This window comes from Brienomyrus brachyistius, chromosome 15 (genome assembly GCF_023856365.1).
Source record: "Brienomyrus brachyistius isolate T26 chromosome 15, BBRACH_0.4, whole genome shotgun sequence".
NCBI classification, from domain to species: Eukaryota; Metazoa; Chordata; class Actinopteri; order Osteoglossiformes; family Mormyridae; genus Brienomyrus; species Brienomyrus brachyistius.
In genome coordinates, this window is record NC_064547.1 from 11,052,551 (window position 1) to 11,077,363 (window position 24,813).

Below are 24,813 nucleotides of genomic sequence, written 5' to 3' on the forward strand. Positions count from 1 at the left end.
AGCTGAAAAACAAAAAAAAAATGTTAAAAGGTCATATTTGAAAGTGAAAAATGCTGTCATGAGGAAATGTCATTCGTCATGAGTGTATAATTAGAAGCAGCCTGCAGACCATGTCTGTTTACTAATTGTTGCTGTATTTCCAGTAACTCATCATCCAGGTCAGGATTGCACTTACCCACAGTCTGCATTGGCAGTCACACAAGTTTGAACTGTAAATCCATAAATCTCCTAACATCTCAGTACAGCTTTGGGTTATGGGGTTAAGGGAGAAAACCTCAGCATCTAGAAAACTCCTAAAGTCTTCTTTAATCAATAAAATTCTGGGTAAATTGCAAAATGCACAACAAACTATGCTATATCTGGTGCTATAGAAACATCCTACTTGTCAAAGTATCTTCTGAGAATATTTTAAAATGTGGCCTTTTAGTTATGTATGAATGTCCATAGACCTCATTAAAACACCTTTCATGGCTCTTTGGTGGACCAGGTTAGGGTTCATGATGACACGAATTATTGTAAATGTCTCAATTATCAGACTCTAACAGTTGGTGAAGTTTTAAAAATGTCAGTGATTGTAAAGATCTTAAGTTTGCAATGTATTAACGTATGCTAGATTGCATTCATGAAAAGGAAATGATTATGAACAAATCAATAATTTTTTTCTGCCACAAATTGGGATGTGCAATGAAATTAGTCTGCAGCGAATTGATAAAACAGTCCATAGTGGCTGCTTCAGATCAATCAACTTCTCCAAGGCAGAAGAGCATTCAGCAGTATCACAAAATGAGAACAAAAAGATTTTCTTACAAATGTTTTTTTCCCATAGTCAGGGGTCACCATCACCCCTTTTAATAAATAATGCCATTAAAAAAGGGCAGTCAGGTCATCCCTTTATTGCTCATTATTTTCATTGCCTACAGTGAAGAGGTGCGGATGCAATGAGATAGCAATAAGGGCCATATACTGTATGAGGGTGGGGCCACAAGGATACTGACCGCAGCTGATTGGCCTCTGGAATGTCCCCTTCTCTCATTGACTACCATTGGCTAATGATGAGGTTGGCCCTGTATGAATTATGCCCTCTCTTATGCCCCCCATCTTAAAAAAAAAATCACCTAAAATCACCCCTGTTATCGGTCCTGGATGGACTGTTTTACAACTGTTCACAGAGACTGTTCTGAGACAGAGTTCTGAGAGCACTTGGGTCACAGTCATGGGAATCTGGCCAGAAAGCAGACGCTTATCAGGGATTTCCTATTTTCAGGGACTGACAGGATCAGGGCAGAGGTGGGACAATCACCACCCTACATCCAAAATGGTGGGGGGATGGACCAAGATAATGTTGGCAATTTTGTGGTGGAAAATGGAGCGCATTGCTGTGACAGGCATCAACACTTGGGTCTGACTTAGAGCATGCCAATTTATTACACCTGCAGGGAGTGAGAGGTAGATGAACTAAATCACCCTCGGTAGTCATGGTGACCTAACACTCCCTCCAGAGAGAAACTGGACATTTACTCTCCATCTACTCACACTGATTAAAAAACCTTACTGACAAGTGCTTAAGGTGTTGTGTTATATTGCTAGCTGATTTTTCCATTTATACATCACCCTGTTTTTAGGAAATATTTCAGTATTTCTTAGATTGCTCAGTCATCATAGAACATTTATTTGTACAAGTATTTATTCGATACCTAAATATCATATTTGGACAGCAGGCACACAATAAATGATGCTACCAGAATTTTTGTGGCTTTTCAAACAAAGTGAAATAGCACAAATTTGGAAATGTTAAGTTACATATTAAGTTACATTGACCAGCATTAAGGGCTGGACAATAAATAGATGTACTAGTGTCTCTGAAGTGCACTGTGATGGAGTGGTGTTTTGTTCAGGGTGTTTCACTGTTTCGTGACCTTCAATGGATGGTATCCAAGCTGAGCGTGACACTGCACAGGACAAGCAGCAATGCAAGGTGTTTCACCACAGACATACTGATTTTCCCGAGTCCAACACATCCCTGGGCCAAAAAGGGAGGGGCTTGCATTTCACATCATTAACCAATCACAGTCTTTATTGTATGACATCAACACATTGAACCATTTTTCCTCATTTTGAAACGATGTTCAAGGTGAGTGGCTCAGCGAGCTAAGCCTCTGGAGTTGTGATTTGAAGGCCTCTGGCTCGAGCCTGGCCTCAGCAGAGCATACATGTCCGTGAGCCCTTGAGCAAGGTCCTTAACCTCCAGCTTATTGTTATTATTATTATTATTATTGTCATCACAAATTAATGACATGTTCCTATATTGCTCCATACAGCCTTTGCAGGTAAGCATATTCATATGTTTTGTATCTATGGCATGTCCCTTAACAAGGCATATACAGTTAAATGGATACTTTACAAATCTGTGCCGCTTAACAGAAAACACTGGTTGTAATGTATGTGGTGATGTCATACAATGAAGACTGTAATTGGTTAAAGAAGTAAAATAAAATCCCCTTGAACTTGAAGTTGAAGGAAAACAGGATGCCACTTCGCCATTGTTACACTACAGCCATGCATTAACTGTAAAGCTTCATTGAGTGTTTATACCATATACAGTATATGAGGCTTTGCCCCCAGTTAATGTTATACTGATGAAGTAGTGCCTAGAAGTAAGGGCAGCCAGGGTGATGCCCAGCCTTTAAATCCTCCAGGTGTATGACCTTGTCGTCTGAGCATTCATGTACGATAACAGGATATCAATCAGAAATAGAAGAGGTCTCTTTCATTTCAGTTCCCTGACTGATAAATAACCCATTACATTAAAGATGAGGACTTCACAAAAGTGACATATTTTCACACGTTGTCTGAGATCCCCGTGCTTGTTTCACAGACAGAGCTCTGCTGCGTCTCTCTGGGCTCCCATCCATAAATAATCCCGTACTTTTACCCAAAAGCCTCTTTCTGAGCATCTCTTCTGTCTTTCTGGCTCATTTGATTGGAATTCATCTTCATCTATCCGTCACAGGAGGGTTTTTGGGTCTTGTCTCGAGCAGGATATTTTTGACGGGGAGTCACTTTGAAGGCTGCTGTGACATGAGAGAAACCGAGAACCTAAAAGACTTTTCCAGCTCAAGAGCACAACAGCAGCCGTATCTCCTGTGTGTGCAGGGCTGTCGCTTCTGATGGATGATGGCATCTCTGTAATGCCTTCGCTGAAAAAAACAACACATGTCACTCCCAAACATAATTCAGAGAAAAGCGATACTTATATTCAACACCAGCCATGTTTTGATTTAAAAATATCAAAAAGTACACAACAAGATAGTCACACATCACTACTAGGTGAAAAGAAATGTAAAGGCAATTTATTTTTCTTTGTTATTATACCGTAATAGCAGGTATCCAGGGTGGAGCTGTTGACCAATCTTGCCGAAATTGCACTTTTTTAATTAAACAAAGGTGAAAAACGTTTGCCTTGCAGACCTAGAAGAGAAACATGATTAAAGGCAGATACTCTGCCGCTGTTCAGAAACTATTTCAGCTCAATTATTTAGCTGTGGGAAAATCCCTCATAAGATACGGGAGCATTTTGACTTCCTGAGTAAAGCAGTTTTTCTGCAGGCACAAAAAAATGTTCATGTGTGTAACAATCTTTCCGTGGGCGTCCCATGAAGTATTCATAACACTGCACTTCTACTTCCTCAAAGGCAAGAAGGAAAATGGTAAAGAAAAGCAGGAAGTCATTGCCCCATTACACCCTAACATCAAGGAAGACCAAAAGAAATTAGAGGTGCCTGTTTTATCCTGCTGCTACTATCTATCTATCTATCTATCTATCTATCTATCTATCTATCTATCTATCTATCTATCTATCTATCTATCTATCTATCTATCTATCTATCTATCTATCTATCTATCTATCTATCATCATTGGAGTGCTGTCCAGCTGGTGTGTGACTACAGAATACCTTGATGAATATTTTTGTGCACGTTGTTTTTTGACAGGTCAGGCCACATGAGCATGAACTATGAGCATAATTTCATCACCTAGAGGTAAATGAAGTTTTTCTCAGGCCTTTTAGGGGATTTTGTGTCATTCTCACCTTATACGTACAACTAAACTACCAATCAGCATTGGATCAATTGCTATACTTAAATATACTGTACCTGTCATACTAGACTACTGTGTAATACAATATGACATTCATCAAGTTCCCTTTACAACGAAGTAGCACAACACCGTGAACAATGCAAAATCATCAGACAGGACAGGAATCACATTTCTGAATTTGATGAGCCTTATACAGTACTTTCCATGTCTGCAATCACAGGTTCAGTGGAATTAGTAATTCCTTTGTGATCACATCATTTGTTTTGTTTTCGGTTGTGTGATAACAAGAACACTTCACCCACACACTGGACTCTGGTACGTTCATAAGCTACAAATATGTTCATTGAACGGCCACCCTGTGGTTGACCTAAAAGTTTATACACTTCCCTTTGTTAGTGGTTTTCTTTCTGGGAATTTTGGAACGTCCTGGCAAATGAAGCACGGGATGATGGGTAATTGGAGCCATTTGTGATAGGCTTTCCGAGTATTTCTCTGAGAATTTGTCACCTCATGTATGTGTCTTTCACTAACGGTTTACCTTATTACAGCTACCAGTGTTATAAAATCATCATTGTGCTGTATATTCACAGCACTGATCTATCATGCCACGTTCGATCCTCATGTGTGCCACACCCCCTGATCATCCACGTGTGCTTCCCTGTCTGATGTCCGTCATTAATGTTGTGATGTCTTGTGATTCTCGTAGCCATCTCCCCATTAATAAATCCCCAGTTTCCCCCGTCTTCCTGTCCTTACCCACGGTTCATGACAAATGAGTTAAAATAGGTATTTTAAATAAAATGCTATGAATTTTTGCACATATGTTTATGTGGGGTTTTAGTGTGCTTTAATCGCTATATGTTTGTCAAGAAATCGTTTAGGAGCATTTACACGTGAAATAGTAATTGTTTATCGAATGAAGTTTGTTTCTTGAATTGACCCCAAAATTCCCCGGATTCTACTTTCTCCACCAAAAAGAAAAAAAACACCACTTAGTTGACTTCCATGCTTGGGATTTTAGGGCAAGGAAGATGAAGGTCTAAATGGATACAGAATTCACACAGTTGCAGAGAACCAGCCAATGCAGTGCCCAGTTCATTGTGTGCCTCTTCAAAGACTTGGACCTTGTTTTTGAAATATAACACAAAGGCTGAATTTCTTGATCTCACTGCAGTTATTGGTGCATTGTTAACAGCATTGCATTGTAAAGAAACATTTCCTTCAACTAAAATGAGTAATGAATACTAGTACTGCTACAAGGTGAACAGCAAAAGGCAAAACCTATCTAGGTATAATAAAATTGGTACTAAATGCAAATTATAACAGGTAAAACAAAATATATTGCAACTATAACAGTACCGTTATCCTTGAATGAAACTATCAACCTCAGTAACCTCTCAGTGTCGCCCCCTGCAGCCTCTCCCAGCCAAACCACACCTGGACACAGCCTGTCAACTAGGGGTACTACAAGGGCCTCTTCAAAGTGATACCTTTTTTGTTGAACTGGTTACTTTCTGTGTTTCTGTCATGATTGTTTCCTGAATGCGATTTGAATAGTTTTCTCAGCATTCTTTTGCACTTGGCTTTGCAGTGAATCATTAAACCTGCCAACTTGGCTCTGGGATCTTCAGACTGTATCATTGCTACATTCCTTATATATCTCTTGTCTATTCCTTATATAACTTATTGTTCTGTATTGGATTTAATGTGTTTTACCTTTTTCCTCTGTGAGGCCCTTGCTAGCCATTAAGATAAATAACAGAAATGAGCATTGAAAGTTCTGCTCTGTAGGCTGGAGAGAAAAAAATGCAGATATGGTTTAAATAAAATATGTGTTGCTTATGTATGTGATTTTTATTAAGACAAGTATGTCTTCATTACACAGCTGGTAATTTCTTCATATACCAAACTGAATAAAAAGGTGACCTGGATTGTTAATTTATCCTACCTGACCTTTGAACATGACAAAAACTATAACCCCCCCCTCACACACACACACACCCCAAAGTAAACTAACCCAGACTCTAAATGCTGCCCTGAATCCATTTACCATATAGTTTCATTTATTTTCTCAATACTCACACATCTCTGGACAGCTCCTTGGTGTTTTTGTGCTTCTGCCTCCACTGCATCAATCCTGTTCCTGAAGAGTTAAATCCTATTCCCATTCCCCCTTAATCCATTTGATTCTGGCAGTGATCAGCGTGTTAAGATTCCCAGTCGCTTTCCCGCCGCTGTTCTCTCTCCATCTTTGAAGTCTGCATTCATTATTCTGATGGTTGCACTTGAAACCTTCATTATTTCATCATGATTGCATGCAGTGTCTTGTCCGTTTGGTTCACCAGTGCTGTGCTTAAGCAGAAGCCTCTGCCCCACTCCCAGTTTGGATTTTATGTGCCATTTATATCAAAAATAAGTGTATGAAGCTTTAGAACGGCCGGTTATTGATCCTCCTCCCCTTTAGGATTTCAGAGAAAACAGGTGGAAAATGTGGTGTTTGAGTGAAATGGTTTCTGAACTTTGTTATGGTCTTACAGTAAAATTTGTTTGGCTGCTAATGGGTGACCTAAAACTCCCCTACAAATATTTTGAACTCTTCAATTAAAATAAAGATGCAATGCATGACCATCTCTATCATCTATCTTAGCACTTTTGAAACCCCCACAAGCCCCATGGGTATTGATATAAACAAGCAGGAACCGTGAATAACAGAACAGAACAGGATTGCTCACTATGTTATAATAGTTACATTCTACTTGCCCATATCGAATTCTCTGCTGATGCTGCCTTTTCTGGGCTAGCTATATGTTATATTATTCCTGCTTGTAACATATTTACTTTTATCCACTCCCCATGGATGAGTGCTAAAAAGCCATGAAAAATGTCCTGCACCGTAAGGCTGTGGTCAGGCCCCAGAGATGGCAACTGTGTAAAGTGTAAATTCATCAAAGCAGGAAAGCTCACCGTCCTCCCTGGAAGCTCTCTGTCTATGTGAGCGAGCTGAGTGGTGCGTCCCGTTCTGCTTTCAGAATATATTCCTGTGCTTCTGCTGTCTCTGTATGTGTTTTTTTTTGGTTTCTACTGGGCTCAGCATATTAAATGTGACATTAGATGTATTTCAAAATTTTTTTTCTTAATCTCGTAATGTCTCTGTCACTGTTCTTGCATCTTTGCGGTCTGTCAGTTAATTTCGTTGTCCAGGCAACTGAACAATGACAATAAAAGTCTTGAATCTTGAATCTTGTATAATATTGAATATTGTGCTTGATTGGTTTAAGGAAAACAACATCTGCAAGAATGTATCCATTGGGGAATCATGCATATTTTTCTGTATAATGCAATAGATAGAATGCAATGCAGCTTTTGGCTGGCAGGCTCCTTTGGCATGCATGTCCTTCAGTAGGACCTTAATGTCTGACCCAGCTCACAGCTGTAGTCCGACAGCCCTTCCACAAAACACTGCCTCTTTTGCCTTTTACTTTCCGCTGTTTTTTTTTTTTTGTCTTTATTTTGGTTGCATTTGTTAAATTGCTGTTTCTTCCTCCTGTCTTCTAAGATTCTGTGCTTATAAATCTATAGTCTGTTTTGATGACTGTACTATGACAATTATATACAACAATAAACAATGCTCTGAGCCGCTGCTAGGGAACTGAAAGTTGAGGATACGCTGGGAAAGAAACATTTGGGAAACAGTTTGGAAGAGTCATATGACCACGAATATGAGGCACTCACTGCCTTAACTGGGAGAATTAGGTTCAGAGACACTCTGATGGTCACAGGAAGGTCTGCTACTGTATACTGTTGTCATTATAATTTACTACACCACTCACTTCTTGTTTCTGTGAATTTTATTTAATTTTTCTCTTCTCAATATCTTCATCTGTGAGGTAAAATGGATATATTTTCATCTAATGCCGAATTTTCCTCAATATAAAGTATTGTAAGGTTTTACATTGACTGCACCTTCATAATACATTCATTATGCATTCACAGAACATTTATACGCAGTATGTAAGTATACCTTAAGATCCAAACATACGCTTTATTTTGCCTTAATAGCTTTATTATATTTAGCTTGATTATGCATTAATAACATTATATAATATAATGTTTGATATTAGCATATAATGCTTGTTATTAATGTATATTAAAGCTATTAATGTATGTTAGGATGTTAAGATATACCTGCTAAGATATAATATATGTTCCACGTATGCATTATAAAAGCATTATGGAAGTGCCATTAATGTAAAGTGTCACCTAAAATATAACGTTGATGTGTTGTTAATTAAGAGTAGCTGTAAAGCTTTTTTTATGGCTTCGAGTCTCACCATGGCAATGAAAAGAGGCATCCCTTCGATTTCATGCTTCTCATACTTTTCATGGCTCCATTTCTGCAATTCACATGGTCATTATTGGGAAATAATATTAAAAAGTGATTCCTGTCCTGAGAAAGCACAACTTGTGTGTTCTCAGCTATAGGAGACAGCGATGTCATAAGAGAGCTCGCATCTTGTGTTCCTTGGCTCTTAATTAACCCCAGGAGGAGAAAAATGAGTCTTTCTCATGTTTAGCATTTTTATTTGAGTAAGTACAATTTGCCTGGGCAGGACAGTGGCTCAGTGCTTAATGCGCTTCAGTGTTTTTCCTGACAGCCCTGGAGCTGAGAGTTAAAATCCGACACCCTGCATGCAACCCCATTCCACCGCCACCCCCATCTGTAGGGCGTCCCTCCCACTGCCCCAAAGCATGCTGTTCAGGTGAATTAGTGACGCCTTATTGCCTTTAATGCGCGTGTGGAAATTTATTTGAAATGTGCTGGAGAATAAGCTGGGATCCGCTTGCTGGGACATTCAAGCTGCCACGGAAGATGTCGGATTCCTTTGGGAGGACTTGATTCTCTCATTAACAGGGAACAGCAGGCGATGGACCTAACTGGGACTGCACTGGTATGGCTTTGTTGGTGGTGTGCTGCTGTATGTCTTCATTTCATGGTGCTTAATTCCAGGCAGCTGTCCTCAAGGCCACGTCCTTGCAGTTTATAGTAAAGTTTGTTCTACTTTGAGGGATAATGTATCGAAAGTAGTCAACAAAACTTAAATCATTAAAGTATGAGAGGGAAATTGTAATGTATATCATATGAAGCATATAATATGAGTACTATAATGTGAAAACCATATTCATCTCAATATTTTAAAAATGTTTGATGCTCTGACTGACCTGGCTTTATTTATATTTGATGACGTCGTACCTGTAACGTCGATCATTGACAGCATATATTACAGCAGACTCAGCTGCTCTGTGAGAGCGACATATGTCACAACATGACATGACAGCAATGTCTGTTACTACCACCAGCTTTCTGCAGTGATCATATCCTTCTGTCTCTATCTGCTTATCTAGTACACGGTCAGAAGGTGACCTGACATCAACAGCAGACGGCATAGGGCAGGGGACACACTGGATGGTATGCCAGCCCATCACAAGGCAGAGGGCAGGGGACACCCTGAACAGGATGTCAGTCCATCATGGTGCACAGGGGACACCCTGGACGTGATGTCAGTTCATCACAGGGCAGAGCACACGCTTAACAGGATGCCAATCCATCACAAGGCAGAGCACTCATAGTGCCACAAACACTATACATGTGCAATCTAATTATGTGAATGCCTCAGTCAGGGTTAGCCGGCAGAGAGATAACAGTAGACTAGGGATTTGTTGTACTGTGCTCCCTTTTTGTGGACAAAAAAACTAAGCAAAGCAACATGCGTAACAAAAAAAAGACACACAGCAGGTGTCAGCATATTTCTCTAAACTCTCCTCTGTCAGTAATCCACAAAGCCATATCTATACCCTAATTTGGTGATTAGTCCAATTACGGTTGGTTGACATATATTACCTGAGGCATTACCAGACATGGGACAAGCGATCAATTGCTCATAAAGGTGCTAAAGGTCACAAAACCAGCTCAGTGGTACTGTTCTGACTCCTGCTAGCTCAAAACAGAAAAATCTTCCCCACTGGGACCCTGACTATTGCAATACAGGCTTAATGCATACTAACTGAAAATGTAAGTTTGAAATATAGACGTCCTATAGAGTAAAGACACTTCTGAGGAACTGAATGCCCCAAGAGAGTCTTGACTTACTGGAATATCAAGTTCCATGCTTACATACAAGGAGAATAATGCTTTGTATAATGATTAAATGGCAAAGTTTCCATATAAATGCAAATGATTGATTTGCATCATGTTCCACTCCATTCAATATCATTCCATCCATCCATTCATCACACCCCTTGTCCTCTGCAGGTTTGTGGAGGCTTATCCTGGAAACTACAAGTGCAAGGTGGGGAATAACTCAGGACAGGGTGCCAACCCAACACAGGGCACACAAACCATTCAAACACAGCCCCACCTACAGACAACTTGGCGGCAGACACACTGCTATGGAGGCTCTTCCTGAGACTCCTTCTCCTTCCTTCCTGTGTTTTGTCTACAATAACGCAGCCCTTTTATTTTGAAGGTCATCAATAACCTTCGTGGAACACACACCCTTTCATTCTCAGCAGATCAGCACAGAAGTACAACATTATGCAGTGAAGGGGTGGGGAAGGAAAAAGAAAATCACCAGCACTGAACGTCTAATGACAGAACAGTGTTCTGAACACAATTCTGACAGGACCAGATGTCAGCACACTCAAAATAAGGACCTGGCCCATGGAAGACTGACATCCTGTCCAGGGTATCCCCTGCCCTGTGCTCCGAGATGGACTGACATCCCGCTCAAGGTGTACCACCTGGGCGCTGTGTTTTTCTTCCAGTGACCCTAAAGAGGCAGCAGGGCATTATGACCACAGTTTTAGCCTAAACTTTATTCCAGGACTTAAATTTATCGAGTTTCTACACCTGGGGTGAATGAAAAGGATGAAGCTCTACTTAGTGTGTGAAAATGGAGGGAAAGTAATCTGTATGTGGTACATGCAAGGAGCAAGTCAGCAATGATCTGAAGTAAAGCCCCTGTGGAGGATATAACATTTTAGAAAACAGGCTATATAGAGGCACGTGGAAAGCAAGAAGAAGAGTGAAAAGAAGAAAGAAGAGGAAGGTTTTGGGACTATTTCTATAGGATATACCAGACACATAAAGAGAGTGCATGTGGTGCATGTGGTCGATGAGGTTTTAATTGGCAGAGATCCAGTATTAATGTTTCCCAAGTGTACTGGAAATGGCTTATACAGGATGACCTCAGATCTTCCCCTGGGTTCTTCATCTCTTTTGAAGACCTGGAGAAGAATCTCCCCAGAGAGGTCTCAGCTCTTACACCTCCAGCTACAGTGATAATGGGTGACCTTGAATAAAGGGTGACCCCACCCCCCGGCTGCCAGCAGTTAAAGGAAATGGCCTTCCTGCCCACTGGGCTGTGTGTCTCTTTGATGGTGCACCCTAAAAGAGTCTGACAGAACTGCACGCCTGCTGATTATCCTGCTGCACAAAACCTGCACATCCCAACATGAGAGTAGGCGATAAGGCAGCTTCTTGCTGCTTTGGGTAGAGAAAGGGAAATGGAAGTCTGATTACATCACTTTTCATTTTGAGCAAGGAAGCGAGGTGCTGTGAGATTCATGAGCGTAAATCCATCTCAGAGGCCAGAAAAAAAGTACGTTTGGCCACAATTAAGAGGTTCCAATGTGAATGCAAACATTTCAACCAGGGAGAAAATACCCAGGAAGGGGTGTTTTATTTCTGTACTAATCAATCAGATGAGGTTCTGAAGCTTAAATGATTATACAAAAAGGATATTTAGATAAAATATAGGTTTAATTTCCTGAGTATGAAATTGATCTTGCTCAATAGAAAGCAGTGATTGCACTACATAAGTCTGTGCCCCCTGCTTACCTCACATCTCCCTTCACTCTATGTGTGTTCAGTTTGCATTCTCTTAGTGTGCTGTGTGGGATGCTCAGGATTCCACAGTCCAGCACATGGATTAAGGCTAACTAGGATCTTTAAAAGAAAAAACTTTAAAAGACACTAGTGGCTGTAGGAAAGTCTCATGGTACCTCACAGTTCCAGTCCTTTCAGGGTGGAGTTCACTTCCAAAGACGTATAAGTCTTATTCTTTACATTGATGATTCTGAGGTATGTATTCTCCTTGGGACATCCCACAAGAAGCACGAAATCGTGGCTGTGTATCAGGTTTTGGGAATTGTTTCATCACAGCCCCTATCAACACTTTCATTATTTATTTATCCATTCTCTGTAAGGCAGATGATAAGAGGCGCTTTGGCTTTCAGAAGGCGTTTGAACAACTGTTGGCAGATCTTGCAAGCTTGGAAAAAGAGGGTCTCTTTATTCCAGCTATCGGAAAAGAGCTAAAACGGACTGTGATGACCATAGTGGCAGATAATCTGGGTGCTCATTCTGTGGCAGGATTTGTTGAAATTTTCATAGAATCATGCATCTGCTGTCTTCATACTGGTGTGCGTTCAGAGTTTCAATCTCAAGAAGTAACATCTGAACTTTTTCAAAGGAATGGAGTACAATGGCATGCATTGCATGTTTAGGCAACTTTGTCTAGTCCAACTCGCACTCCATGCTACCATATGAGAAACCAACGTGCAGCATCTGAAAAGCTTAATTATTTTCATGTTGCATCTGCTTACCCACCAGATGTTTTAAATGACCATCTAGATGGCATAGTTCCTTTTGAATTGGCACTGTTGCTTAATATTGTGATCAAGAAGAAGTACTTCACTCTTGTGTACATCAATAATTGCATTTGTCACATCCCATGTAAGGGGAGTGACAATACAAATAGCCCACATGTAACTCCAAGGAATTTCATGAAATTAAGATCAGTCAGAGGCGATGCACATAAAATTGGTGTTTTGCTGTGTCCATTGCTTCTAAGGTAAGATTTCTTAATGTTGGCAAAGTTTTTGAGATTCTCCCTCAATAAACACTTCTGTCTAAGCAACACTTCCTTGAAGACTACCCTGAACTCATTCAGGAGTTTGTTCCAGTTAAACATAGCTTGTTCAAGAAAATCAGGCGAAGTGGTTTCAGGAATATTCTGCTATTGCTTTCAAAGAAATATCAAGGTTTATCTGAAGCAAACCTTTTTGGAAAAACCATACCGTTATTCTCCCAAACTTCAGGGTAATTTTAAGGCAAAGGGGGTGTTGCTGGGATGAAAATAAGGCCCATCCTGAAGTCACTCAGTCAGGTAAGGTGTGGACTTAGGCTTGGAGGTCCTTATACTTCCATACTATAATTTGAAATGCTAAAGCATACAGATTGTGCAGCAGGTTTCATTTGAAAATAATTGAGATCTGTGATTTTGGATTTTGAACACTGTAAAAATGAAAAGTAAATCATACACAAAAATATCAGTTTGGGAATTTATAGATTTAAAGGTAAAAATATACCCATAATTGGTTTCATTCTTATATTTTAATATTTAAGCGTGATATACCACGTAAAGCAATTACTTTTTGTTATTTTTGATTTTTTCCCCATTGGACGACTAAAGATTCTTTCCATAACATGTACACCTGGTGTCCCTTTTAGGACATTTCATTACATTTATATATTTTGCAGACACGTTTAACCACAGTGACATCCCATAGAAAGAGCAGGGCCGGCTGGTCCCTGGAGCAATTAAGGTTTAGTGCCTTCCTCAAGAGCCCAATGGTGACATTGCACTGCTGGACACAGGATTTGAGCCGGCGACCATCCAACAAGGCAGAGCCATACACGGCCCCTATAAATGTAATGGCCCCATTTAGGAGGAGCCTGGTTACAGTCTCCGTGTACGGATCTAAGTCAACCTGAATTGCTTTCTAAATGAAGCTTTATATTTCAGATGAAAGACACATGTTGCTTTCTGTCACTAAGGGCCAAAGATATGACTAAATCCCAGAATAACTCCTCATTTATGGAGCAGGGGTGTGATACCAGGCAAGTGACTTGTTTCTGAGAATCACAGATTTTATTTCTGCATTTAGTCTTTGGAAATCTCTAGTGTGGCACTGCAGAGGAGATATCCTCTTCAAAGACATCTAAAGCACATGAGGACAGAAGAGACGAAGGCTAAATCCCATGCAGGACATGCAGTGCATTCCAGTATGAACAGAAATAGGATAGTATCCCTTTTGTGCTATAAAGGAATAAAATATAAGTATTGTGGGGTATTCATGGGCTGAAGGGGTAGCTGGTTCTGTAAGATGGTGGAATGCAGAGTAATATCACACGGTTCACTGTACTGTTTATCTTACAGCTCTGTGCAAATTTGTTATGACACAATCAATATTTCCATGGACTAAATATGGACCCTCTGTGATCAGCTGGAGTTCATGGAAAAAAGAGAAGTCTTGGGGATTCTGACATTTCTATTCTGCCTGCGAGAAGCCGCTCTTATTTAACGGAAACATCAGCTTTATTTTATTTTAGCGGCTGATCAGTTCTTTCTGTGTGATCTTTGTGTTCCTGAGTGTCTGAAGCTGAGGTAACCTTCTGCCATAGTTCTGCTCCTGACCAAATATGACTCTTCTTGCATACAATTACCTGAATTATAACAGCAGCTCATTTTTCAAAGCACAATGTAGGGCATCTTTACAGTATATGTCATGGCAGTGTGAGTTGTTCAATGGAACACCTGGTTAAAAATGATAGGGCAATTAGTCATTGGGAATCTTCAAAAACAAATCAGACCACCTAGGGAGGTCATCCCCCATGTTTCAGCTGAAGACCCCCTCCAAGAAAGAAAAGTGTACATTAAGTCATGTGTGGTCACATTCTAAGGAGCAAGACGGTCTGTTTGGAAGCTCAAATGTAGTTGTTGTGATTTTGTGAGTCACGTTGAAGTTAACTTAGGTCTCTAGCTTGAACCCAACATTAACTGAATGGTCATATGTTTGTGGGCCCTTGAATAAGGCCTTAACCCCTAACTCACTGTGCACGGCAAGGTGGCTGGTCTTCTCTCAGATCCCCAAGCCTGCTCTCATCTACAAAGAATGTCTCTGCAGGAATTAATGAAGTATCACAATTTCATTATGGCTGTGAGAGAAATAGTAGCAGTTAAATAGCATTCTCAAGATGCAGGATACTCACAACTGAGTTAGCGTCTCATTCATGTCATATTAAATCTGTCTGAGTAATACAAATGTACTCCATTGTATTACTGCAATATATTTCTAATAAAATCACATTGCAGCAATGCCTCAGTTTGTGTTTCTTCTGTGTTCATAATTGCCAGTTTTACACAAATCTAAAATAATATCCTGACATGCCCTCGGTATCCTTCATGTCATCATCGATACCAGCATTTGTCCTTCAGCATCCTGACTCACAGCATGCCATGTTTACAACCCACAACATCAGGGCGAGGTGCATTAGAATGAACTTTTTGGAATTAGAATGAACTTTTTGGAATTTCAAACATCTATTGCCTCAAACCTTCCCCACTATGAAAGGTCACCAAAACATATGGGGAAGGCTATGCTTTCCTTGTTCTCTTGCTATCCGCTTAACCATTTAATATAACTATTTCTTTCTACTTTATACTCGTGGGAATCCCTATAGAAGTCATTGGTAGGGGCTTCTTCTGTGTCTGCAGTGCTTGGTTACTTACTGTGTACTGTTATCATCAAGTGCTTGGATACATAGCAATGCGTCTTTCATTCAACAATATCTAACAGCTGATTCAATCTATTCTCTTCAGTATAATCTTTACACATTGAAAGTGTCAAACAAGACATGATTTTAGAATGTTCTCAGTTGGCAGGCCAGATTTAATAAGGATTAAAACACGTCACGGGGCAGATGATGGGGGCCTTTACTTTGAGCCGCCTAGTCTAAAGTTCTGGAACTTTGTATCGGTTGTGGGTAAACTAGAAAATTCATAGGCATGCAGTTATTCAGCTGTAACATGCTCACTGCCTATAAAGGATGATTTGAGACAAGGTGACCCAAAAGCCTATCTGCCTCACTATAGAATTAATTTAGCAAAACCAGGTTTAGCATAAAGATGAGGGTAATACATTATGGTGAGCAGGTGCTGTTTAAGTAGAAACTGACAAACAAAAACTTGTTTTCATTATCATGATGGTAATTGCCGTGGAAAACATTAATGAAAATGAGTGGTCTGCTATGTGTGAAGACATCATTGTTATCAGTAGCCACATTAGTAGTAACAGCAGTTCCCAAGCTAGGAAACTAGGTGTTTTTTTTACGGCTGAAGCAGGAAATACTGCATAAAAAAACCAAAGGCTTTCCCATTTTTTATAAACGAGAGTAATGGAAGATTGAAAATATGTTTCATAATCAACTTCTGCAGCTTGACTGACCATGTGACTTTGTTCAGAGTTGCCCAGCGTGGACGTTACACAGTCCACTATAACCACCTCACACGCACGGAAGATCCATCCCCCTCACAGGCACTCTCAGCCACGCCAAAGTCTGCCTCGCTTGGCTGCCTGGATCCTTCTAATAGACAGGTTGGTTCATCGTCAGGAATTGACATCCTGTCCAACATGGACAAACAGATCTGTAGCAAGATTCGTCAAAATGCTTTGACTGAGGAAAAAAAGCATGTAATCTATTTTTTATTTTTTTTTTGCAAAAGCCATGTCTGTGGAAAAAATAGCATGTTGATCAGAATTGGCCATGGTGTTAACTCCTGCTCATCATGAGAAGAAATCTCTGTTTCATCATGCCTGATTACTCTGTCTGTCACTGGTTCAGGCTTCATAGTATGAGGTGAATTTGTACTGCTCTATTTCACCCCCAGCAAACCTACAATGACCCTGACACCCTTATTGAGGTCATGTACTCTTTGGATATTTCACACATGATGGAATTTATCACTTTCCATCGCTTAATTCTTTTTTTTCTCTTCTATTATCTGCATCCCTGCCCAGTCCCTGTAAATACTGTATGAAACACAATTCCCAATAAAATATCTTCCTGTGCCAATCCCACCACCATCTGTACAGCATTCATAACAGGGAACATTAACTGCTTGTAAACCATCCATTAATCCAGTGCCTGTCGCTGATCCAGGACCAGGTCACAGGGGCAGCAATCTAAACCGGGATTCCCAGACCTCCATCTCAACAGCCACCTCTTGCAGCTCCACCAGGGGAATACCAAGCCATTCCCAGGTCAGCTGAGACATATAATCTTTCCATCAAGTCCTGGGTCTGCCCTGTAGTCTCCTTCTGGTTGGACATGCCCATCAAACCTGCCCATTCAGGCATCACATAAACCAATCAGCTACAACACAAATGCACTGCCCTCCAAATAAGTAGAAACATCCTTTTCAGAGGACTACACTGTACCAAAGCTCCTCTGAACATTCCCATAACTCCAGGACTCATTTCATAGTCATGAGGAAGCCAGAAGATATGGCAGTGTTACTGTACTCAACAGTGGGATTGTTGGATTCATTATGGTCATACAATAATGACACTATAATAGCGCATTATTTATACATTGCAAAACAGACAAAAAGAGAATCCAAAATATTTTAATGATTATGCAAGAATGAGGGATAAACTATGTAAAAAGAAGAATCATGTCACAAATGGATGATAGAAAGACATTGTTCTTATAGTACATCATCGCTTAGTACAAGGTTTTAAGTCTGAATAATCAGATGAGGATTTATTTACATTTAATGAAAGTGGTGGCTTTGTGCAAGTCGTCAGTATTTGCCTGAAGGGTCGGCAACTTGTGCACTCAGAATGCAGGCTTTTAATCTGGTCCCAGCCCTGTGAGCCCATTCTGTACCTATGGTTGAGTTGGGAACTCTCTGAGGTAGCATTTTTTTTAGATAGATTTAGGTCGAAAGTAATTGTACTAGAATTGTCCATATTCAGAGTTGCAATAAGTACCTATGCCTACTGCCTATCAGGGATGGGAACAAGTCAATTCTAGGCGAGTCCGAGTCAAGTCTCTAAATATTACAGTCCCAGTCAAGTCTCAAGTAATTTGCCAAATGTCTTTCTATCATTTTTGCTGTCCGAGTCATGTAACTGCAGTCCCAGTTTTTTTTTTTACCTATAGTGATTAAAACGCCACAGTATGTTGTAGGATATGTTCTTTGTAGGCAGAGAGAGGCTGAAAAGAGTGTTCACTCATGGTTGCCCTTTTTTTTATTTTTACGTCCGTGTATATGCAGAGGGTGATGCATCTTTCCAGCAAACTGTCTCTGGAGACCTTGTATTCAGCCAATTGAAAATGCAGACAGCAGAGAATTAATTTACACTGAAATGATAAAATTAACATTATGGAATCCAGAGGGGGACTGTAACCTCAAGTCTTCTCGAGTCATAAGTCGAGACGGGGGTGGCATGGTGGTGCAGTGGTTAGCATTGTTGCTTCACACCTCTGGGACTCGGGTTTGAGGCTCCGCCTGGGTCACATGTGTGTGGAGTTTTCATGTTCTCCCCATGTAGTTGTGGGGTTTCCTCCGGGTACTCCAGTTTCCCCCATGGTCCAAAAACATGCTGAGGCTAATTGGAGTTACTAAATTGCCCGTAGGTGCTCAAGCGTGAGTGAATGGTGTGTGAATGTGCCCTGCAATGGGCTGGCCCCCCCATCCTAGGTTGTTCCCTGCCTCGTGCCCATTGATTTTGCAATGGGCTCTGGACCCCCCATGACCCAGTAGGATAAGCGGTTTGGAAAATGGATGGATGGATGGATTACTTTAGACATAAATCCGTATCCATAGAATTTATGTCATGACCCAATCATCTGCTCCTTCCATGTGCCACGCCCCCTCGTTAACCCCATGTGGAATCCCTGTGTTTATCAGCTGTTTCTTGTTGCTGTCATTAGTTCAGTATATTTAGTCCGCATTTCAGTTTGTTTCCCCAGTCCGATCATTGTAATGTCACTGCTTGTTTACCTGCCTGCCCCTTTGATGAAATCCTGTGTTCCCCGATTTCCTCCTTTGTCTCCGCTCCGCGTCCCACGTACGGCACGACAATTTGTTTATAAGAAGCATGAGTAAACTTCCCAGCGAGAGTTGGCTATAGGATTCTAACCTACAATGGTGCACATATGAGACTACAGTGCCAACCACTGAGCCACACTGGTTTATGTTAGAAGGAGTTTTTAAGTTTTCAGTGAACTTCATTTTTACAGCTTACAACCAAGAATACTTGTACTTAATCACCACTATACAGTCCAATAAGTAAGCACAGCTCTCACTCTTTGAAATTGACATGTCCTACTAAAATATGACCTTGAACTGGATCTATATATTAAAATTTCTATTCAGCCTGGATCTCGTCTAGTAGAAACATTGTAAACCAATTTAGTTCACCATTGTAAACCAATTCATTTTAGTGCTGCATGTTGCAGAGTTGTGAAAGACACAAAACCTCTATTATAATTGCAGATAGGCTGAGCTTCCAGTGAATGACCAGGTACAAATGCAAGTCAGCATTTGAGAAAGAGCTATACAATACATTACAAATCACCCACTATGCAACTATTAACGTGAAGCTATGTGAGTGTGACAACAGAAGACTAACGGCTACAGTATGTCTTTAAGCTGTCTCATTGTATTCCTGTTATGCATGTTCTCTGCATTTGCTCTTCAATTCAGTGACTAACAAGGATTAGTCGCTCCGCTTGGTTGTCCATGTAAAATATTACACCATACATTGTGACTAAACAAACAAATTTGACCAAGTGTGAGGTGTAGCCTTGACAAAGGGCAAATGACAAAAGAAGTATATAAATTATTATTATGAAAAACCTGCTAGCAGAGCCATCTTAATGAGGTACAATAAATAATTGAATAATAAAACATGAAATGTCCTTCTTACCTTGATTATCAGTTGTGTGCCAGCCTGGCTATTCAAAAACATTTGACTTTTGATGTTAAGACAATTTACAAACGAGAGCAATCATCCCAGCAGCCCACGCCAACCCAACAGAGGCTGTTACCATTTGACTGGCAGTGGTAGCGTCCAGCAGTACTTTACAAAACATCCTACATCCGCTAAGCAATAAATCAGCCTGGATATACTGGATAAACTTATCCACCGAAAGCCATGGCATATACTGTAACAATCTGTTAGAGACTACATGATATCCCTGGGACATTGTGAAGTATTGGTCACAGAAGTTTCCCTGATACTTCAGCTCCATCTGCAAGAAGTTGTAATGCTTATATAACATTTACTGAAAGGGAAGGCTGCATAAAATACAAACACCGGAGCAAATATAGCAGGCAAGAAATTGTTTTAAGTGATTTCGGACTGAGGTAAAATGGACTTTGGCAGAGGGAGTTCTTGCAGACGCTCTCCCAAGGTCCAACTCAAGGAGAAGTTGAAGCAAGCATTTAGGATGTATACTACTATTCAGGCAACTAAAAGCATTTTTACCTGATTCAGTCCAGATTTATTCTGGCATACAAATCAGAGCATGCTTACTTTTAATTAGTATCAGAGAAGCAATGGTGTCTGTAATCTTTATGCAAATTACAGAAACTTTCCCTGACCAGATGGCTGAATATTAAGAACAGAGCACATAAATAATTTACATTATATTAAAATTATATTGGTAATGTGATTTGAGCCACTGAAGAACTGGCTCAGAGCTGGTTCATGTGAACCAGAACATTTGTGGAATAAGAGTCAGAGACATTGTTAAGATATTTGATCTTGTATAAGCATTTGTGTTTTGACTGGTGTCCGGCGTGCGAGCAGCAAGCTAATAAATACATGTGATGCATTTTTATTCTATTAAATTCTATTAACGGCAACCCTTATCCCCCAAACAATATGACCCCTATCTGCAACATGTGGCATAAGCATGTGTTAGAGAAATATGTACTTTTTTATTGTCATTTTGCTAGATGCCATTTCTTAGACATAACACCCTGCAGCAGCCTGATCTTAATTTAGCAATAACACTTCTTAAGAACTGTCGCTTGAATATTTCCACCCCATACATGGTGATAAACAATGTTGAATGTTATTTGCATATCCTGTTTGTGTACCTCAATAAAAGATACTGCGAGGGGAGTTCCTCTTTCGAAGTTGACTGAGTTCGACTGAGAGGCTGACACCTCGAAGTCAGGACCGGACTTCCCTTGCAGCGAGTAAAAAGTCATCACAGTTGTCTGTGTTATTCTGTGTTCAGAGACTGGTTGGTTTCCAGCGTATCTTTAGAAGAAGATAACCCTAACAGCATGTATGACACCATATATGGACATAAGCCCTCGACCAATCAGTATAAGGGATACGCCCCCTCTTGCTTATGATGTCATAAACTGAGCCATATTAAGCTCCGCCGAAGGTTCCAGGTAACATCTTTCTTCTAATGGTTTTTAAATGGTTGTAAATTCCACACAGGCTTAGGGATTAGCTCACGCACTTAATCACTGTCCGTGCATGAAAATCCATTTAGTCATGGCCTCGCCATTCATGGATGAGCAACCAATTGCAATCGGTGCACAAATAATAATAAGGGAATTTCAAATTGAGAGGCTTTTGCGCGATCGGCAAGATCCTTAATTGTTGCTGGATGATATTCTTTTCGAAAGATACCGCTTTAGATGAGATGGAATGTTATATCTTACAGATTTATTAGCTCCGTATAGGAGAAGTTCAAATAGGCGATGTCGGGCCCTCACAGCCACATAGACAACGTGCTTTGCTTCAAGATATTTTGCAAGCTGCAGTTTTTTGTATACTGTGTAGGCGATGCGGAAAATATATCAAAGAGTACAGTTTGCCAGGCAATTCACAACTGTTTTTTTCGGACACCTGCGAGTGCAGGCAATTAAAGAGGCATTTTGTGCCATTGCAGGTAATGTATACGCAATAAATTTACAGTTCTATAAAGAATTTAAAAATCACACTAATATTCTCATTACGCAGAATTTCCAAAACCTTATATATATATATATATATATATATATATATATATATATATGAATGAAATGTGTTTGTACTTTACTTTAACTTGTTCCCATGTCCTGCATGATTGTGCTTGTGTTTGATCTGTAATTATGACAATAACATATTAATGAAACACTGGAAACGTAATATTATATTCAAGTGATAAATACAATAACTAAAAACTTCGTATACATTTAATTTGTCGGACACTTTTTGCCAACCTTTTTTTCTGATTTGGGCCACTTTTGATGCGTTTCCTTTAGTACATATTAAATCTTTGAATTCATCATACCCTCTAATAAAAGGTCGTGCTCGGAATGCATGAAATTGCGTTCTGTTTTTTGACATTTTGTGGAAGCCAATGAGAGACTTGCCGATCAAGTTTTATAGACTCGATTTATATGGGCTTTTCAAGCAGCAATGGCACGTGCAACCATCTCGGATGAATGGATCCAGCTAGACTAATCTACTACACAGCTGCCTTTGAAAAACCGACTTATCCCAGACGAGTTTCACTGGTATTAACTCATCCAAGTTGAGGCATATGATCCGGGATGATTTAAGCAATGTTCGGAAAATACCCCCCAGGGGTGGGCAATCTTATCTGCAAAGTGCCAGTGTGTATGCAGGTTTTTGGGATAACCTTTAGGTCAGCTGTTCAAGCCCAGGAGTGAGGACTCTTCAGCCAATCAGCGAAAACCTGCATACACACTGGCCCTTTGAGGATAAGATTGCCCATCCCTGGTCTATAGTCACACAGTGGTATTCACATAATTCTAGTGTATATGTAGCAATTAATAGAGAGATATTTGTGTATATTTATGGGAAAATATTCAGTATCTCATTTCATTCATTAAAATTCCCATTTGAAATGGTGAAAGTGTAAAGGTGTCAGGAACATGTTTATGGTAATAATTCTAAATAATTTAATGATTATATTAGTCATATATATAGTCAGTGGCCAATTTATTGGGTACACCTGCTTGCTAATGTAAACAGCCAGATCTTTCAAACATACTGTACAGCACACATGTGATCAAGAGGTTCAGTTACTGGCTGAACATCAGAATGGCTAAAATGCCAGAACTAAGTGATTTGGTGTGATCGTTTGCAGCACATGTGGTGGTTCCAGCATCATAAGAACAGCCCCTTTTTTGGGTTTGTCCACACCCCAGTGTCTAGGCTTTACAGAGACTGGTGCCATAAAAAATAACATGGAGTCAGAGGCAGGAAAACAACAGCTGCTGCAGGCCATCTGTGACAGATCACCTGTCCAGGTTCCACTGTGGTGTATCTCTGCAGCATGAAGCTTGTGAAAAGCTTGGTCACACAAGATATGAGCTGTCAACAAACAAACACCTCAATATATAAATGTCACAAGCATCACATGACATCCATATCATTAACAGAAGTATTCTACCAATAATCATCATAGACCTCCGGAAGGGCAATTATACCCATGATAGAACAGGAGCCACCCAGAGCACATATCGGCCATCTGGAACACACCTCAGCTACGCACTTTTATAATTCCCACCATTGTTTGAGATGAAAAATATATCTCCATTTCTCCATTACCTTTCTGTTGTTCATCCATATGACCAAATGAGTTATTTTTTACTTTGTTTTTACATTAATTGTGGACTGTGTGTTAGTAGACTAACTGTGTGTGCACTCTCAGGTAATTCTCCATTCTGTTTCCCTCATGCATGCATCCTATCACTGTCTGCAGAATATGTCACTCAGTGAAACTTTTCTGGAAAGAGGGCCTTTGTTTAACTAATAAAATGTGTGCATCCAATTTTTATAGAAATGTTTTGGTGGCAAAAAGTACAATTCACACAAAAAAAAAACTATTAATACTAGAAATAAAGAATACCAAAATAAGTACCAGACAATAACAAGGTTAAAGGACATTGTGAATATTGCAATGTATAGTATTTCTATAAACAGAATGGCTGTTATGGTTATTAAGTCTTTGTAAATATCCTAGCTGCATTTTCCAATATCATTTTTGCATTTTGAGTAATGATACATTTTTACTGATATCCTTGAGTATAATAAGATGCTGCTGCTGCCCTGAATAGCAGCAAACAGTATAAAGCACACAGACACAAACAAGCAAGGAGTACAAATAAACCTCCCAGTGTCCACCAAGAGATTATTCTTTACAAATATGGGCATAAAACACTATCAAAGTCTGAAATTATTAAAGCATTTGTAACTGCACCCGCCTCACTAGTGGATGAAGGAGTCTCCTAAAAGCAGGTCTCATTTGAGGCCAGACTCAGGATGGCTGCAGACAATAGGATGATGTCATGTTCCTGCACTTTGAGGTTTTGGGCAGCGTTACCATGCTCCCTTCATACTGTGAACTTCCCTTCTGGGAAACAATGGGCTGAGGATTGCTGAGCACCAAGTGTGCCTGTCCGGTGACCCATATACATAACTACAGAGACCCCACAAGACCCAGTGTAGCCGCATAAAATGTCAGGCGTTGACTGACACTCTCTCACTCCCTCACTTCCTCTCTCACTGAAGCCCTCTACCCTACACAGGGATCAAAAAGGCATCATGGCCACACTCCTCCTCGATACGCTATCTGTAGGCGGCTACATTTTCACTCTACATCCACGAAAACTAAACATATATAACTTCCAAACAGGAGCTTATTTTCCCTACATCTTGTCTGTTTTCCTCCCTCCCAAATTCTGCTGCATGTGGAAAAATACAGGCAGTCCCCAAGTTACAAACAAGATCCGCTCCCTATGTCTGTCTTTGTTACATTTGTAGGT

At 40.1% G+C, this 24,813-nt stretch overlaps 2 long non-coding RNA genes across 2 annotated transcripts; one reads left to right on the forward strand and one right to left on the reverse strand.

Annotated features, from left to right (window-relative positions):
* Positions 1–833: 833 nt before the first annotated feature.
* LOC125709350 (uncharacterized) lies at positions 834–20,064 on the reverse strand. Its single transcript, XR_007382681.1, has 3 exons — positions 19,937–20,064; positions 3,373–3,468; positions 834–3,197 (listed from the first exon to the last, which is right to left on the reverse strand). It is a non-coding gene; the product is annotated as an uncharacterized LOC125709350 (long non-coding RNA).
* Positions 3,256–6,034, forward strand: LOC125709349 (uncharacterized). Its single transcript, XR_007382680.1, has 4 exons — positions 3,256–3,444; positions 3,693–3,775; positions 3,991–4,038; positions 5,513–6,034. It is a non-coding gene; the product is annotated as an uncharacterized LOC125709349 (long non-coding RNA).
* Positions 20,065–24,813: the final 4,749 nt, after the last annotated feature.